Consider the following 5,887-nt stretch of genomic DNA (forward strand, 5'->3'; position numbering starts at 1 on the left):
TCAACCTGAAAAGGTTACATCAGACTTGCCAGAAGATCCAGCCATCATAAAGGTTTTATCAACTTTATGTTCTGATCTGATGCTTGAGATGGAAACAAGCCGCCATCTATTCATATTGCATTAGCTTCTCATACAGGCTATTTTCCTCCACTCTTCATCTGCATCTTCAATCACTCCACAGGCCACCACAATAAGCAGACCCAACAGTTCCAGTTTAGGAGTTCCAAATTTGGCTGTCCACCAGACTCTTTCTTCATATCAGCCCACACAGAACTCAACATCATTCAGTTCATTGCTGTCTACAAATACACTTGCTGCTGGACAGCCCATGCTATTACATGGGCAAGAATTTGGTAGGAGTACAGGGGAAGTCCCTTATCCTCAGCAGAGTTATTGGCTGGACTGCTGCCCGTTCTGGCTACATATCATATTAAGCAACCAATGCAACATCCTGTAACAAATCCATTGACAAGGAGTGTTGCAGCAACTTATGGATTATCTGATTCTTTGAAGCCCCCTGTTATCATGGATTCTTTGACATCTACACCAATGTTGATTCCTTCAGATCTGCCATCGGGTCCTGCTTTATTGATTTCGGACACATTGCCTAATGTGGCAAAGGATTTGTTGAGTTCTAGAATAACGTCGATGTCTTCTGCGGCAAAGTGTTCTAGTACTGCTGGTCTGAATATTGACCCCATGCCTCAAGTTATCCATGGAGCAAACTTTGTCTGAGGGTCTGGAGTGGTTCCGGAAAGTCTGCCTCTAGCTATGAATGGAGCAAACTTTGAAGCCATCATTAACGACCCCTAGTCAAAATTTACAAACTGGGGCCCAGCCACTTTCTTCATCTCATTTTTCCGGAAGTACTTATGAAGATAAAGAGGTCATTAAATCTTTGACTTCTGAATCGCTGCCGAGGGAGCTGACAGGTGCTGGGGCACCCATTTTGCCTCTTCCAAAACCATATGCCACAAAGGTTTTCTCATGTCTGTCGACTCAGTTCATATCTGTGATATTGTGATTCTCAAAATAGTAATTTGCATATTCTATGGTGTTAAAGTAGATAGTATACATGTCATGGCATCTGACAATGCGACTTTTGTGCCTCTGTTTTTTTCTTGATTAAGGATGTATATTGATACCCTTATCCCCAGCACACAGAAAAGAAAAAACAGGAACCAAACAAAAGAAAGGTGGGACTCTGTGGGCTGCTCTTTCCTGTAAACCCCCAATAGGCAAAGGCTCGATTGAACCTTATTGAGTTCCCATAAAATCGACAAGATATCATTACTCAAGCTAGTTAACTTTTCTGGAAACTCGGTACGTTTCAAGGCAGTAATCCTTGAATGCACAAAATTTTATAGACCTAGCCGTTGCAAATGGTTTTTTGGTTCAAGTGCTGGTCTTTGATGGCAGCGAGTAGCTTATGCATAGAGGTAGATATGAGAGCTACGGAAATGGAACTAAACCCATGTATCTGTTTTATATGCTGTATGAACCTTGGCGCATTATTTGATACAGGCTATTTCTGGATTTTATTTTCTTGTGGCTTCTTACTTGAGGCCAGAGGATTATGATTGTATAATTATGTTATGTGGAATTTCATTTATCCTTTTTCAATATTCCAAATACATGGTGCAGCGTATGGGAGGTAATTATTGTGTTTTTCTCCCTCCAATGTGTTTTGAAACGCTAGACTAGAACAAAAGCTGTACTCTCTCTCTCTTGTTAAAGATTAAATACTTGGTTGTTATCTTGTTAAATGCCTGTTTAGTTTATGCTTATATTCCAGAAACTCCAGCCCACACTCCTTTATAAGCAATCACAAGTCATGGCGTTTCAATTGAATTGACTAATATTTCCTTCCCATTCTTTATAATGTCTCGTCCATGACAAGTTTTTATTTGGGGTGAGTTTTAACTTTTGGGCTTATTTTTCAGTATACTAGCTGTTTTTTTTCCCTAAAAGGAAAAAACTTTTGTTTTGCTTTGACGTTTGCCCAGTAAACTATAGGTTCACATTTACTCCTCCGTCCTAAAGAACTCTTTCAGTCTCTTGCTTCGCTTCCTCATTCCTTTATTAAAAAGAAGCATCTGAATTTCTAGTTGCTCCATCAAGTGAGACTACATTCCTAGAGAAAAAGGCACTGCATCTCCTTATATTATGATTGTTACTCATTCGTGTCAACTGCTTTTGAAATATATTCCAGATTTATAACATCTATTTATTATAGCTCTCATTTGGTCATTTCTGTCTAATAAGATGCATCTTAGTGAGGAAACTTGTCCATGGCTAGTAAGAAGGGTTCCAATTCTAGTTTTCTTATCTTTGATTGCATGACTCGTGCTCTCTTGATCAGCGGAAGGACCTTTTGAAAATTTGAGTTTTGTCTGCCTTCTCTTTTCTCGACACATCTTTTCCTTCAGAAGTTATTTGTTCAACATGCTTGCTAGTGGTTTTTGAAATAGGTTGCACTAAAAAAAGTGATTTAGTTGAAATATATCATCTGTAATGGCTGTTACATGTATAATTTGGTTGAAAATGGAAATAGAAACCAAAAGAAGCACCCACATTTTATAGATCCTGTTCGTCTTTTGCCTGTTATGATTGCATTCCGTTAGCTGTCCTTACACCCTCTTCCCACCTTCTTGTAGGCTTATTGAAGCCAAAGATTTTATGTAAATGAGCCGGTGAAGATTATGTGCCTTCAGTTCTCACTTAGCTGTTGTAGATGTATCTAACTTTTTAAAGGATGCCTTTTTTTTTTTAATATCTCTGGAGTTATAGTTGTCTCTTTTTACTTTATCAATTAGCCGCTTTCTGGTATTCTTTTCAAACATTACCCTTATTGTGTGAATAATATAGAGGGCAAAGCTAACTTATGTCTGTTTGTTCATTCATATCATTCTTTTTCTTTATCCAGCCTTTGTTATATCTAAATCTCTTTGTTAGAATTGGATTTTCATAGAGCCTCTGCTATTTCCCTCTGCTTCCTTTTGTCAGCATAATAGTGCCACTTTAGACTGTAATAACAGTCATAAAGCTAATGGCCTGGCAAAGGGAAATACAGTGAAGATTTTTCTTCCTCTGAACTTGCCAGTCCATATTCTTTGCCTGGAAATTGCCTTCCTGTTGTCTTCATAGTTTAAAACCTTTGGTTTTATCCATTATTTCAGGTGTATAATGGGAATCTGCAGAACCCCAACAGCATTGCCAGCAAGTCGGCAGAAAGAGGAAAGAGGGTATTACACATTCACAGAGCAAATTGTCACATGCTTATATGTGCGTTCTAATGCATGTGAGTGTCTATAACTATTAATTTCGCGAGGCCTCTCTCTCTCTTACAGCATACAGGTGATCCTCAGTACCCTAACAATTATAAAGCTTATGGGGAGGGAAAACGAGAGAGGGTAAAGCTTTTTTATTTATGAGCTTTTCTGAATTTAGCTTCTCTCTTTTCTTTTTCTTTTTCTTTTTTCTTTTTAATCAGACTCATGGTTTATTTTGCCTTGATATCTATTGTTTTATCTTTCAGATGAGAACATCTAATGTACAGAATCCGAGAGATGCTGTGAGCAAGGGGGCAGAAACAATAAAAAGGGTATCATGACTCTTTCCAATTCTTTTTGCACGACTGTTTAGAACATCATGCTGTAGGTCCTGAAGGTGTGTTGTCTTCACCTCAACCACAGAAGCCCAGTGGTTTGTTTGCCATCTTTGCAGGTCTTATACTTGTGTGTTTCTTGTTATTGCACCATCAACTTTCTATTAGATCAACAGAGCTGATTCTTAATCACTAATACCAAACCATGGGAAAGGGAAAACAGGGTATACGGATACCTCTCAATGTTCTTGTCATTTCTGCCTACTATCACTTAATATGAAGATAGTGAAAAGTGCAGTTCATTCTTTTCATTCCATGTTACCATGTGTTCCAGATGACGAAGGCTGAGTCAAGAACAAACGAAAACACAAGCAATTCGAGGAGAGGAAAGAAGGTAATACTAGTACTTGATATCTTTTTGTTTGAGATTTCTCAAGTACTTTCCCTCCTCACCTCAAACCGGTTTGCGTATTATCTTTTATCTGTGCCTTTCTAATTTTCCTAGGTAGTTCCAGATAGATAGGGCTGACAGGCAGCATCATCAAACTAGCAAGAGCATCTCAGCAGGAAGAGGAAAGAAGGTATCGCATTTTTAGTCATTTTTGTTTGTATAGCCCTGTGACATGAGTAGTTTAAGTTCGATGCTGTTTTTGCTCTTCACAACTGTGTAGTTGATTGGAACTGCTACTCAATTGTTATTTACCATAATAAAGGAATTGCTCAAGGAAGAGGAGAAAATGCGGTATGACTCTCTTCTTCTGATTCTAAGGAATGTCTTGAAACTTAGCAGCAATTAGTAAGAAGCATGTAGAAAGCAACAAACAATATAGAAAGGCACAGAATGTCCAACGAAAGTATAACATGAGTAAGAAGAGCACGACAAATAATGTGTAGAAATGATTAGCTTGCGTACCAAAAGAAATTAGAGAATACGCATGAAATTCTTAAAATAATTAAATTGAAACATATAAACTTTTTTGCTTAAGGGTAAAAAAAAAAGAAATCGGAATTAGTAATCATAATCATTTTTATGAACATATGATAGACAAGGTAAGAAAACTTGGAGCAATTGGTTGGCAATATTGATTGCAATCCCAAACATGCTTGAAAATAAAAAGAAAAGGAGGGAACACACTAACTAGAAGTGAAAATTTGTAATTTCGAAGGGTAGAGGTCAAATTATAATAAAATTTCATAATCAGGTGGTTGAGTAAATCATTTGACTTGCGAATATTGCTGCAAGTTGATGTCAGGTGTATTCAATTTATTATCTAAAGTCCTTAAGTGATTTTGTATATCACTATTAAGGTATGGTGAAAAGAAAAGGAATAGCTATGGGTGGTTGTTGATATAAACTTGGACAAATTGGTGTGTTGCCAAATCATGCGCCTATTGCCACAACTTTAGCTATAGGTATTTTGAGAATACACCTTAACGACCAATGGTTAGTTTAAAGGAAATAAAAGAACTTTTGACTTGTTTGAGCATTCAATAATATCCTATTTTGTGGTTTTGTTGTACATGATCTTTTTGATTCAAAATCTCCCTCAAAATGGATGCATACATCTGCAACAACAATAACAATTGGTCCTTTTCTCATTAATTGGGCTGCATGGATCATCTTACAATAGGATCCACGTCATAGAGATTCAGCAAAAAGGGAAATGTATATATGAATTTGTTATACGTGTCTGAAAAAGCTTGTATCTTGAATTTGAGCCTACGGGCTTGCAATTTTCCATGGATTACCATTTTTTTAGTTCAGATTTATGTATGATCATCAGATACCTATGTTGCCTTCAATCTATTTTTTTTTTTTAAACATTCGTTAGGGTCTTATTACACTTCTTTATGGGCTGTTCTCTTTTCTTTCTCTTGACTTTCCAGATTCCACATTTGGTTGCCAAATATGCCGAGGATCTTGATTTCGTGGCAATGAACAAGAAATTTAACAAGGACGAAGTGTGGGGTGAGCTTGGCAATCATAGCAAAGCTCACCTAAAGACAAAAGCAAATGCTAGTGATCTTCCTGCTGTGGATGCTGAGGTTGTAGATGCTGCAATGAAATTGGGTAAGAAGGTGAGTCATATGTGAGCTTAAAGAGTTGACGGTTCTCTTCCGTCCTTTCTTTTGAGATGGTGATGTCTTTTCCTTTTGGATGGTAGCCTGGTTATGTGAAGGATGACTTTTTCGACTCACTTTCGACCGGTCCACCTGGGCCATGGAAGCCGAAAATATCTGAACAAAGGAAGTTGGATATGGAGGTATCACTTCATGATT

At 37.5% G+C, this 5,887-nt stretch overlaps 1 long non-coding RNA gene across 1 annotated transcript; it reads left to right on the forward strand.

Annotated features, from left to right (window-relative positions):
- The first annotated feature begins 4,104 nt into the window (after positions 1-4,104).
- Positions 4,105-5,887, forward strand: LOC104421286. Its single transcript, XR_005548336.1, has 2 exons — positions 4,105-4,188; positions 5,495-5,887. It is a non-coding gene; the product is annotated as an uncharacterized LOC104421286 (long non-coding RNA).

Source organism: Eucalyptus grandis, chromosome 2 (genome assembly GCF_016545825.1).
Source record: "Eucalyptus grandis isolate ANBG69807.140 chromosome 2, ASM1654582v1, whole genome shotgun sequence".
NCBI lineage: Eukaryota > Viridiplantae > Streptophyta > Magnoliopsida > Myrtales > Myrtaceae > Eucalyptus > Eucalyptus grandis.